Source organism: Accipiter gentilis, chromosome 7 (genome assembly GCF_929443795.1).
Source record: "Accipiter gentilis chromosome 7, bAccGen1.1, whole genome shotgun sequence".
NCBI classification, from domain to species: Eukaryota; Metazoa; Chordata; class Aves; order Accipitriformes; family Accipitridae; genus Astur; species Astur gentilis.
Genome location: NC_064886.1, coordinates 13,847,344 through 13,859,431, shown reverse-complemented (window position 1 = coordinate 13,859,431; position 12,088 = coordinate 13,847,344).

Below are 12,088 nucleotides of genomic sequence, written 5' to 3'. Positions count from 1 at the left end.
TGCGTATCTCATTTCTGGGAGAGTGATTGGGATTATCATTTTGCTGTACTGGGCAATGTCGACTTATGAAATGATTACATCACTGGTCATGAGGTTAAGCTGGTATCTGTATGAGGCAGTGATATCATTTCCATACTTTGGGCGCCTTCTGTCGGATTTTATTGGTAATTACACCCAATCCATGGGGAAATTAGGGGGGGATACCTCCCCCCGTCCGTTCACCTCCCTCTTCTCCTTCCGACTAATTACAACAGCTTTTGAGAATTTTGAATATCCTTGGGATGCGCAAGCCAGTGTGCTGTTAGTGCTATGCCTCCTGAATATGTTTCAGGTCTTGTTTAGGGCTACAAAAACGCTCTTTAAGAGTACCACTCAGAGATCTCCCCCAAAGCTGGATACTCATGGGTGGCACGGCATGTGGGAGCATATGGGCAAGTATCTAGAGAACTTCTCACCGCCAGTGACTTGGAAGTTCACTCCCGAACAACTACAGAACCCTTATGAAGTGACAGAATATTTGAAAGAAAAATGCTGTGGCTATTCCAGAGACATACAACTCGCTGCACTGTGCTGGGCTCTGGCCAATATCTACCAAACACTGCTTGATATTATGCAGCACCCTCGGGGGGAAAAGGGGGAAAAGATGGAAAACAGGACAACATGTACCGTGGCTACCCAAACCCTGACAACAGACACCGTGGCTGCCCCTACCCCGACAACAAGCACCGTGCCTGCCCCTACCACGACAACAGGTACCATGACTACCCCTACCCCGGTGACAGACACTGCAGCTGAACCAGAGAACCAGCCTGTGCCAGTATCAGTCGCCCCTGTACAGAAAAAGAAACACACAAAGAAATCAGTTCGCTTAGCGAGAGATGAAGATGAACCAGGGTCATCGCGAGAACAGGAAGTAGAGGCAGAACCTGAAATAATTACCCGATCTCTATCCATGAGTGAGTTGCGTGACATGCGAAAAGATTTTAGCCGCCACCCAGGTGAGCACATTGTTACCTGGCTGCTCCGATGCTGGGATAGCGGGGCTAGTAGTGTGGAATTAGAGGGTAAGGAAGCCAAGCAGCTGGGATCTCTGTCTAGGGAAGGGGGCATCGACAAGGCGATTGGGAGAAAAACACAAGTCCTCAGCCTCTGGAGGCGACTTTTGTTAGGTGTAAAGGAAAGATACCCCTTCAGGGATGAAGTTACATGTCACCAAGGCAAGTGGACCACCATGGAGAGAGGTATCCAGTACCTGAGAGAATTATCCAAATGACTACAGGATGGACTTTTGAAACTGAGCCAAGTACAACAGCGATAGAACTTGAACTGGCACCCACCAATTTCCTCAAGATCAACATCTTCGACCTGCAGACCAGGGGCATGAGTTGCACCAAATGTACTAGCCACAAGTTCCAGAGGCAGCGTACAACAACCCAACATCTCACACCATCTCTCTCTTATCCTGAAGAACTGTTACAACAGATAGAGCCCCAAAATTGATGGACACATTAGAGGGATAGCCCATAGGCTAAAGGAACACCGTGTGTGTGTGTGTGCGAGGTCAGGGGGTGGAGTCCATATACTTATATATAAGACAAGGAAAGTTGTAGTGGTTGATTGGGAAAAAAAAAAAAAAAAAAAAAAAAAAAGTAAGATCTGGGCATGATGTAGATGGTATAGAATAAGGGGTGGATAATGTCCTGGGTTCAGCTGGGATAGAGTTAATTTTTACAGGAACCTGGGAGGTGGGGGCATAGCCGGGGCAGCTGACCTGAACTAGCCAAGGAGCTATTCCATACCATGTGACATCCTGCCCAGTATATAAATGGAGAGCGGGCCGGGGGGTGGTCTCTGTTTTCGGTGGGGGAAGTGGCGGAGCGTCGGGTCCCGGGTGGTGAGCAGTTGCACTGTGCATCACTCTTTTTGTATACTTTTTTTTTTTCATTAGTGCCGTTGTTGTTGTTGTAATCTCTTTTGTGTTTGTCCCAGTAAACTGCCTTTATCTCAACCCTCGAGGTTCCAGTTTCTTTTCCTTTTCTCTCCTCCGTCTCCTCCCCATCCCACCGGAGGGGGGCGGAGGAGTGAGCGAGCGGCTGCGTGGTCCTTTGTTACCGGCCGGGCTGAAACCACGACACTCTGTTTCAATGCTCAGCTCTCCTTATCATGAAAAAGTTTATTCTTATATCAGATCTGAACCTCTTTTGTTCCTTTTTACACCCATTGCTCCTTGTCCTCCCACCGCGGACCACTGTGTCCAATTCTGTCTTCTCAATAATCACCATGCAGATACTGGAAGGCTGCTATTAGCTTCCTCCCCCTCCCACCCGTCACCTTTTCTCCATGCTGGGAAGGCCCTGTTCTCCTTCCCTCAGCCTCTCCTCACACTGTGAATGTTCCAGCCCTCTCAGCATTGTGGTGGCTCTCTATTGAACTTGCTGTAGTTGGTCAAGGTTTTGTATTTGCAGAGGCCCAGAACTGGATGTTGTAGTCTAGATGTGGCCTGATGAGTCCTGCATAAAGATGATAATCACTTCCCTCAACATCTGGCTGTGCTCCTCATAATACAGCTGAGGATGCTGTTGGCCCTTTTTGCTGCCAGGGCACAGTGATGGCTCATGTTCGGCCTGCTGTCTGCCAGGACCTTCAGGTTGTTTTCTGCAGAGCTACTCCTCAGTCAGTCAGGTCCCGGTCTGTATTGTCATGAGGGCTTTTTCCTTCCTGGGCTCATTTGTCCATGTTGAATTTCTTAAGTTCCCTGCCGGTCAATTCCTGCAGCCTGTCCAAGTCTAGTAAAAGAACAACAGAGGACACCTCTATGACGGTAGGAATGCAAGGTACCTATTATAGATGATAGTAAAGCTGATCAGTGAATCCCGAGTCCACCGGGATAGTGGAGGAAGACCCCTGAGACAATCCACAGGCAATATATGTGATTTGTTAGATTTAAGGCCAATAATTAAGAGCTTTATAGTTCTATGGAATAGTTTGCATAATCATACAATTATGAATTAATATGTTATTTATCTAGCTAATTATTATTTTCTTTTTTGTTTTCCCAAACTCCTTAGAACTGGTTCACTAATCAATAAATATCATAATCAGTTTATCAATTACTTCCTAAGTATCCCAACTAAGAGCATGAGCATCAAACCTCAGAAGTAACAGTACCCCAAGGCCCTTCATTCGTCCTCTTTTGCCCCAACATGCATAAATTGCTTTTCGGTGTCCCTAAGCCCTCTGTTTGCTCTCTGGTCCCCTCGTGACAACTCTTTCCTTTTTGAGCAGCCCAGGGCTCTCCAGTCAGCTTTCAGCAAGCTGCTCTCAAGCACTGGATTACACCTCTGCTGCCCTTGCAGGCCCCAATTATCTCTTACAGTCTGACGGCTGTGCCCACCCTGCCCCACTCCCACATGCATGGGCTGCAGCTGCGGGTAATGAGGCTGATGATGTCTGGGCATAGCTGGCAATCACAGGCGCTCCATTAGTACTAACGGCATCTTTTTCTCTAAGGGGCTGCAGTTATGGGGCATTACTCCGCTTTAGGTTTGGGTAAAAGCCGTGGGTGGGGCACTGTGCCACCTGCAGCTACCGTGAGCTGAGGTCAGGCAGGTAGAAGGGAGCCTCTGCCAAGACCTACCTACAGAGGAGTACCGAGTTGCGTGAAGAAGGTAAGCGGGAAGTAAGGGGAGCAGGGGTGGAAGAGTTTGTGGGGCAGTGTGGAATCAGTGGGTCTGTGCTTGGAGCTGCATGTCCCGCGTAAGATGAGGCTCCGTGTGCCCGGGACCATCCTGGGCAACCTGGGAGAGATGGTGAGGGTGCCATGGGCGGGCCATGGGAAACTAGCCAAAGGGGCAGCTGAGGCGGCTGCAGGTAGCCACTGAACCACGGTCAGATTACTGCTGTGCAGGGTAGACCTGCCAGCATTAAGGCAGCTCTGCTCCGTGGTGGCGCTCAGCAGAATGAGGCGTGCTGGCACGCAAACAGCCATAAGCGTAAGATGCTCCTCTGTCCCGAGGCATGCCGGGAGTTGTAGTCTCCTGGCACTGGGCTGCTGGTTGACCACATTGGCCTGCGGGGCACGATGGGAGTAGTAGACTTTCAGCACCAGGTTAGGGATTAGCATTAGGTTAGGGTAGGGTTTAGGGGCATGAAACAGAGCCAGAGAAGGGGACCAAAGCAGCATAGAGACAGTCTTTGCTGTAGGTAAAATAATAGTCTTTGAACTAGGGGATAGTTCTGGGAGGGCTGAGCAGTTGCCTGGCTGCTCGCTAACTGTTCGAGCCTTTTGCAGGTGCTGAGGTGTAGCCTGGCAGCTGAAGGAGCATCACAGTTGGAAACTCTGCAGAGAGCTCAGGCCAGCCACAGAGGATGAGCTCTGACTTGCAACTTGGGCATAGCCAAGTCCTGGGGCTGCATTGCATAGCAGGGAGGCTGGGAAGGTGGCAGGTGGCTCTGCCTGGTTGGGGATGGGGGAGACTGTGTGGTAGTCTTCATGCTGCTGGGTAGATGGAGCTGGAGTTTTGTTTCTGAGACTGAAGGTGACTGTGGACACTGGGCAGGACACGTGTTTGCTGAGCAGTGGGAATTTGAGGGATGTGCCAAGTGGTTAAGTAGCTTGAACCACAGATGCTCATTATGTGAGTAACAGTCTAAAACAATGTCTAGCTTTACATCATAAGAAACATTTCCCCAGCTGCAGTATTTTACCTTTGTTCTGTGAGGCATTTTCTGGTTAGTCTTTAGGGTGGGATTTACTGGCCAGAGGAAATGGTTTTTGAGGTGCTGTTAGTGACAGCAGGAGGAATATGACCAGTTATCACAAACGCCTCTCTTTCTCTCAGGAGGTTCCACTTTCCTTACAGGAAGGCTGGTTGGTAATAGTAAGTGTCACTGGCTCTGGATGTTTGCTTGTGGACCTGAGAAAACAAACGAACAAAAAGGTAATTGGCCCTGATGCCGATTAATTGGTGCTTATGGTGTTGAAGGTAGATTCATCAGAAGTGCATTCTGGTGTGTATCTTCTTGTCCTGCTGCACTTCCAAATGAAAGACCAACTTTTAAAGCTGTGGGCAAAAATTCGTCTGGTTCTCTACTGTCTTCCTACTCATATGTGCTTTGGTATTTCTTACTTAAAACCAAGGGTTCAAAGTCTTCCACTTAGGGTTTATTGTTGAGATAACAACTGTAAGTCCTGAACCCTAAATGCTAGGCTGTGAACACTTCTGTGGGGTATTTAACCTTCTTCTGTGCCAACCAGCGTTCATCTTTCTGCTCTGATCTAAGGTCTGGGTTTGATATGATGCAGCTACTTCATACTGCATGACTGCTAAGATGATGAGTCAGCTGAGAGCTGTGAAAATTGTGGGGGCTCTATTAGAGAGGTGCACTATGTGCGCATTGCTGGTGGGTGCTCGGTGTGCAGAATGTGGAACTGCAGTGCCGGTGCTGCACCAGTGTGCAGCAGTGCTGCTGTGGGCTCCCAGCTCTCTGTCTTGCAGCCCATTGCTGTTTTTTCCTTTTCCATCTCTTTGTCCTGATCTGCATCCATCTCTTCCCCCCCCCCCCCCCAATTTCTCTGGCTTGTTCCCTGGCGTTCTTTTCCCCTCTGCACCCATATGTGCTGCTCTGTCTCCCTGCCTTTCTCTGTCCTTCCTCTTCTTTCTCTCTCCCTTTGTTTTGCTCACTGTTGCTGGTTTTTTTCATTCTGCATCTCACTGTCCCCATCCTCCTTCCTGTTCATCTCTTACTCTTTCTGACCCTTTGTGCTGCTCCCTGTCCCTCTTATTTATTGCTTCACCTCTCTGTCCCATGCTATGTCCCTGTTTTCCCTCATGCTCCACGTCTCTGTCATTCTTTCGGTTGCTCTCGTTGGCTCTCTATCCCAGCGTCCTGCTCCCTGTTCCTGGCTCTTTCACAGTATCCATCTTTCTGGATCCCTGTCCCTCACCTGTTTTCTATTATCCCTCTGTCCTTCCTCCTGTCTTTCATTGTCCCTCTGGCCTGCTATGCATCACTGTCTCCACCCCCCACCCCCCCCCCCCCTCCTTCCCCATCTCTGCCTCAGTCCTGTCACTCTCTTCCTCTCTCTCTCTAATGTTTCTTTCTCAATCTCTGCCCCTCTCCCTGTCCCTTTTCTCTTATTCTCTCTGTCCTCTATCTTCCCCCTAACTTTTTGTCTGTATATCTCCATACCACTGCCTGTTCCATTGTTTCTTGCTATATCCCTGTGCCCAGCTTGCTGTCCCATTATTCCCCTTTGTCCCTGACTTTTTTTCCTCATCCTGCAGTCCATCAGACTATCTTTGATAATGGGATCATCTACATGGCACCAGGCCTGCTGGCGTCAGATGGGATTCACCTTTCTCAAAGGGGGAAGAGGGTCTTTGCTCATGAACTAGTGGGGCTCATTGACAGAGCTTTAAACTAGACTTGAAGGGGGAGGGGGATAATACTTGCCCGTGACAAGCTGTGGGATGCCTTGCCAAGGTTAGAGGGATGGGGTACTAGCAAGGGCCCTCAGCCTGTTTCTCTGAGATGTGCTGGGTACACTGGAGCACACTTGAAGTCTTATGGAGATGAGCCAGGGGCTCCCAAGGTAATAGGAGCCAACAGGGAAACACTGGTTAAGCGTACCTACCTTTGAAGTACCTACACACCTTAGAGGTGTGTTCTTCTAAGAAGGTGACATGGCCAACAGCCTACATCATGTGCCTCTACACCAATGCATGCAACACGGGCAACAGGAGGAGTTGGAAGCCAGCATGCTGCTAAAAAGCTATGGCCTAGTTGCCATTACTGAAATTTGGTGGAATGAATCCCATGACTAGAGTGTGGCCATCAACACCTACAGGCTGTTCAGAAGGGACAGATGAGGAAGGAGGGGTGGAGGGGTTGCCCTTCATGTCAAGAAATGGGTAGATTGTGAAGAGCTGTCTCCTGAATAATAGCCACGAGCAGGTTGAAAGCTTATGGGTAAGAATTAGAGACAGAGGCAAGAAAGGGAACCTTGTAGTTGGTGTTTACTACAGGCTGCTGGATCAAGGGGAGCCTATTGACAAAGCCTTCTTACTCCAGCTACAGCAGGCATTGTGCTCACAGGCTCTTATTCTGCTGGGGGACTTCAACTACCCTGACATCTGCTGGAAAAGTAGCATGGTGAGCTGTAGGCAATCCAGAAGACTCATGAAGTGCATGGAGGATAGCTTCTTAAGCCAGGTAATAGACAGCCCTACCAGAGGGGATGTGATACTGGAGCTGACAGTGCCCAACACAAGTGAGCTAGTCAGTGACGTCAAGACTGGAGGCAGCCTGGGCTGCAGTGATCATGTGCTGGTGGAGTGCACAGCCCTGAGGGGTATGGGACAGGTGAAAACCATGACCCTGAATTTTAGGAAAGCAAACTTCCAACAGTTCAAGGAGTTAGTCAACAGGACCTTCTAGGAAACTGCCCTCAGGGACAAGGGAGCAGAACAGAGCTAGCAGATCTTTAAGGATGCTTTCTATATAGTGCAAGAGCTCTTGATACCCAGGTGTAAGAAATTGGGAAAGAAAGGCAAGAGACTGCATGGATGAATTGAGACCTGCTGGTCAAACTAAAGGGCAAGAAGGAAATGCACAGGCAGTGGAAGCAGGGACAGGTATCCTGGGAAGACTATGGGGATGCTGCCTGATTGTGTAGGGATGGGGTCAGGAAGGGCAAGGCACAGCTGGAGCTGAACTTCGTAAGGAATGCAAAGAATAATAATAGCTTCTATAGGTATGTCATTCAGAAAAGGAAGGTCAAAGAAAGTGTACCCCTGTGATGAACATGACTGGCAAGCTGGTAACAATGGATGAGGAGAAGGCTGACGTGCCCAATAACTCTTGCCTCAGTCTTCACTGGCAACGTCTCTTCCCACACCTCTCAAGTGGATGGACTGCAGGACAGGGACTTGGGGAGCAAAGTCCTTCCCACTGCAAGAGAATATCAGGTTTGTGACCACCTGAGGACCCTGAACATACAGAAGTCTATGGGACCTGATGAGATGCATCCTAGAGTCCTGAGGGAATTAGTTGATGTAGTTTCCAAGCCACTTCATGGTATTTGAAAACTCATGGCAGTCAGGTGAAGTCCCTGGTTACATCCATTTTTAAAAAGGGTAGAAAGGACTACCCTGGAAACTACTGACCTGTCAGCCTCACCTCTGTGCCTGGGAAGATCATGCAACAGATCTTCCTGGAAGCTATGCTGAGGACAGGGAGGTTCTCTGAAACAGTCAGCATGGCTTTGCCAAGGGCAAGTCCTACCTGACCAACCTAGTGGCCTTCTGTGATGGAGTGACTATATCAGTGGACAAGGGAAGAGCTACGGATGTCATCTATCTGGACTTCTGTAAGGTCTTTGACATGGTCCCCCACAACATCCTTCTCTCTAAATTAGATATGGATTAGATGGATGGAATTGGCTGGATGGTCACATCCAGAGAAGAGTGGTCAACGGCTTAATGTCTGGTGATGAGTGGTGTCCCTCAGGGGTCCGTATTGGGACCAGTACTGTTTAATGTCTTCATCAATGACAGACAGTGGGATCGAGGGCACCCTCAGAAAGTTAGCAGGTGACACCAAGCTGAGTGGTGCAGCTGACATGCCTGAGGGACAGGATGCCTTTCAGTGGGACCTGGACAAGCTCAAGAAGCGGGCCCATGTGAACTTCACGAGCCAAGTGCAAGGTCCTGTACCTGCGTCAGGGCAACCCCCAGTATCAATACAGGCTGGGGGATGAAGGGATTGAGAGCAGCCCTGCAGAGAAGGACTTGGGGGTACTGGTGGATGGAAAGCTGGACAAGAGCCGGCAATGGGCCCTCACAGTCCAGAAAGCCAACTGTATCCTGAGCTGCATCACCAGCAGTGTGATCAGCAGGTCAAGGGAGGGCATTCTGCCCCTCTAGTCTGCTCTGGTGAGACCCCACCTGGAGTCCTGCATCCAGCTCTGGAGTCCTCAGCACAGGAAAGACATGGACCTATTGGAACAGGTCCAGAGGAAGGCCAGAAAAATGATCAGAGGGATGGAACACCTCTCCTATGAGGAAAGGCGGAGCGAGTTGGGGTTGTTCAGCCTGGAGAAGAGAAGGCTCTGGGGAGACCTTATTGTGGCCTTTTAATACTTAAAGGGGGCTTAAAAAAAAGATGGGGACAGACTTTTTAGTAGGGCCTGTTGCGATAGAAGAAGGGGTGATGGTTTCAAACTAAAAGAGGGTAGATACAGACTAGATATAAGGAAGAAATTTTTTACCATGAGGGTGGTGAGACACTGGAACAGGTTGCCCAGAGAGGTTGTCGATGCCCCATCCCTGGAAAAGTTCAAGGTCAGGTTGGATGGGGCTCTGAGAAACCTGATCTGGTTGAAAATGTCCCTGCTTATTGCAGGTGGGGTGGACTAGATGACCTTTAAATGTCCCTTCCAACCCAAACTATTCTATGACTCTATGATCACTGGTTTTTCTTTCTCCATCTCTTTGTCCTGATCTTTCTCTCTTTTTTTCCTGCATTTTCTCTCACTTGTTCCCCTATCTCTTTTTCTCTCTCTGTCCTTCCCTCCTTATTCCTCTCATTCAATTTCTCTTGATCCATCTGTTCTGCTCCCTGCTCATCATTTTCTCTCTCTTTCCCCCTGTCCTGCTCCCTGACCCTGTTTTTCTTCCACCATGTCCCTGCAGGGCTTCTCATCCTTTTATTGATTTTTTTTCTTTTTTTTTAAATTTCACTGTCCTTTTCCCTCTACCTTTCTTTCTCTGCTCCTCAGTCCTTCTCCCTCATCATATTTTTCTCTTTCTATTCCTCTGTCCTGCTCCCCATCGCTGTATTTTCATTCTCTGTATCTGCTGCTCCAGTAATGACTGCTGAGTTGTCCCAAGGGAAGGGTGAGTGTACAGGCACTGAGCCCCAGAGCAGACTCCCTCCTGGGACTTACACGTATTAATAAATAAACACTTGCTGCTCCTTTGCACTCATGGCTGTGTTTGTAGCCCTTTGTGCTTGGTGAGTGGCTGCCATAATGTCCAGGGTAGCACGTTACATAGTGGGTGTTAAGGGGCCATCGCTGTAGCTGTGGGCTAGGGCTGGAGGAGCCCCAGGTGGGCCCAGTGAGGCTGATGGTGATGGTCTCTCTGTGTACAAGGGCTGCAGCCCCAGGGGATGGTGCTAGTGGGGCATGCCTGCCTGAGAGTGCTGATGAGCTGCAAGGATGTTTCCAACTGACCAGTTTTGCTAGTTTTTGCTGGGATAGAGTTAATTTTCTTCATACTAGCTAGTGTGAGGCTATGTTTTGGAGTTGTGCTGAAAACAATATTGTTAACTGTTGTGGTTTAACCCCAGCCAGCAACTAAGCACCACGCAGCCGCTCACTCACTCCCCCCCACCCAGTGGGATGGGGGAGAAAATCAAGAAAAGAAGCAAAACCTGTGGGTTGAGATAAGAACAGTTTAATAGAACAGAAAAGAAGAAACTAATAATGATAACACTAATAAAATGACAACAGCAATAATGAAAGGATTGGAATGTACAAATGATGTGCAGTGCAATTGCTCACCACCCCATCAATCAACACCCAACTAGTCCCCGAGCGGTGATTCCCTGCGCCCACTTCCCTGTTCCTATACTAGATGGGATGTCCCATGGTATGGAATACCCTGTTGGCCAGTTTGGGTCAGGTGCCCTGGCTGGGTCCTGTGCCAACTTCTTGTGCCCCTCCAGCTTTTTCATTGGCTGGGCATGAGAAACTGAAAAATCCTTGACATTAGTCTAAACACTACTGAGCAACAACTGAAAACATCAGTGTTATCAACATTCTTCACATACTGAACTCAAAACATAGCACTGTACCAGCTACTAGGAAGACAGTTAACTCTATCCCAGCTGAAACTAGGACAATAACACGGGGATGTTTTTGTTATTGCTGAGCAGTGCTTGCACAGAGTCAAGGGCTGTTCTGCTTCTCACCCCACCCCACCAGCGAGGAGGCTGGGGCTGAACAAGGAGCTGGGACAGCTGACCCCAGCTGACCCAAGGGCTATTCCAGACTGTGTGATGTCATGCTCAGCATGTAAAGCTGGGGGAAGAAGAAAGAAGGGGGGGATGTTTGGAGTGATGGTGTTTGTCTTCACAAGTAACTGTTAGGTGTGATAGAGCTCTGCTTTGCTGGACATGGCTGAACACCTGTCTGCCAATAGGAAGTGGTGAATTCCTTATTTTGCTTCGCTTGTGCGCATGGCTTTTGCTTTACCTATTTAACTGTCTTTACCTCAATGCACTTTTACTCTTCTCGTTCTCTTCCCCATCCCACTGGGGAGGGGTGAGCAAGCAGCTGTGTGGTGCTTAGTTACCAGCTGGGTTTAAACCATGACACCAGTGCAACAGATTGATGGTCAGTGGGAGTCAGGCCCCATTGGGGCAGCTTCCAGGCATTTTCTGAGAGCTGGTGGAGAGGAAGCAGGAAGATGGGCAGGAGATGGCTGCCCCCACCCCTCTGGGTACCTGGAGGACCCCCACGCCTTGGAAAAGGCATTGGGTGTCTCCCCAACTCAGCAAAACTCTTCCAGCCCTGCCTACCCCATGCAGCTGCCCTTGGCTCCAGCACCTCCCCTGAAGCCTGTCCCATAGCCACCAACTGCTATTCTGTTCCTATGCCAGCAAGCTGTCCCTTTGTCCTGGTTTTGGCTGGAATAAAGTTAATTTTCTTCCTAATAGTTGGTATAGTGCTGTGTTTTGGATTTAGAATAATGTTGATAACACATGGCTGCTTTAGTTGCTGCTAAGCAGTGTTTATACTAAGTCAAGGACTTTTCAGCTTCTTATACCGCCCTGCCAGCGGAGGCTATGGGTGCACAAGAAACTGGGAAGGGTCACAGCAAGGACAGCTGGCCCAAACAAGCCAAAAGGGTATTCCATACCATATTACATCATGCCCAGTATATTAACTGGGGGGAGTAGGCCAGAGGGCACTGCAGCTCAGAGATTGGCTGGGCACCAGTCAGCAGGTGATGAGCAATTGTATTGTGCATCAACTTGTTTTGTATATTCTATTATTATTAGTGTTTTCCCTTCCTTTTCT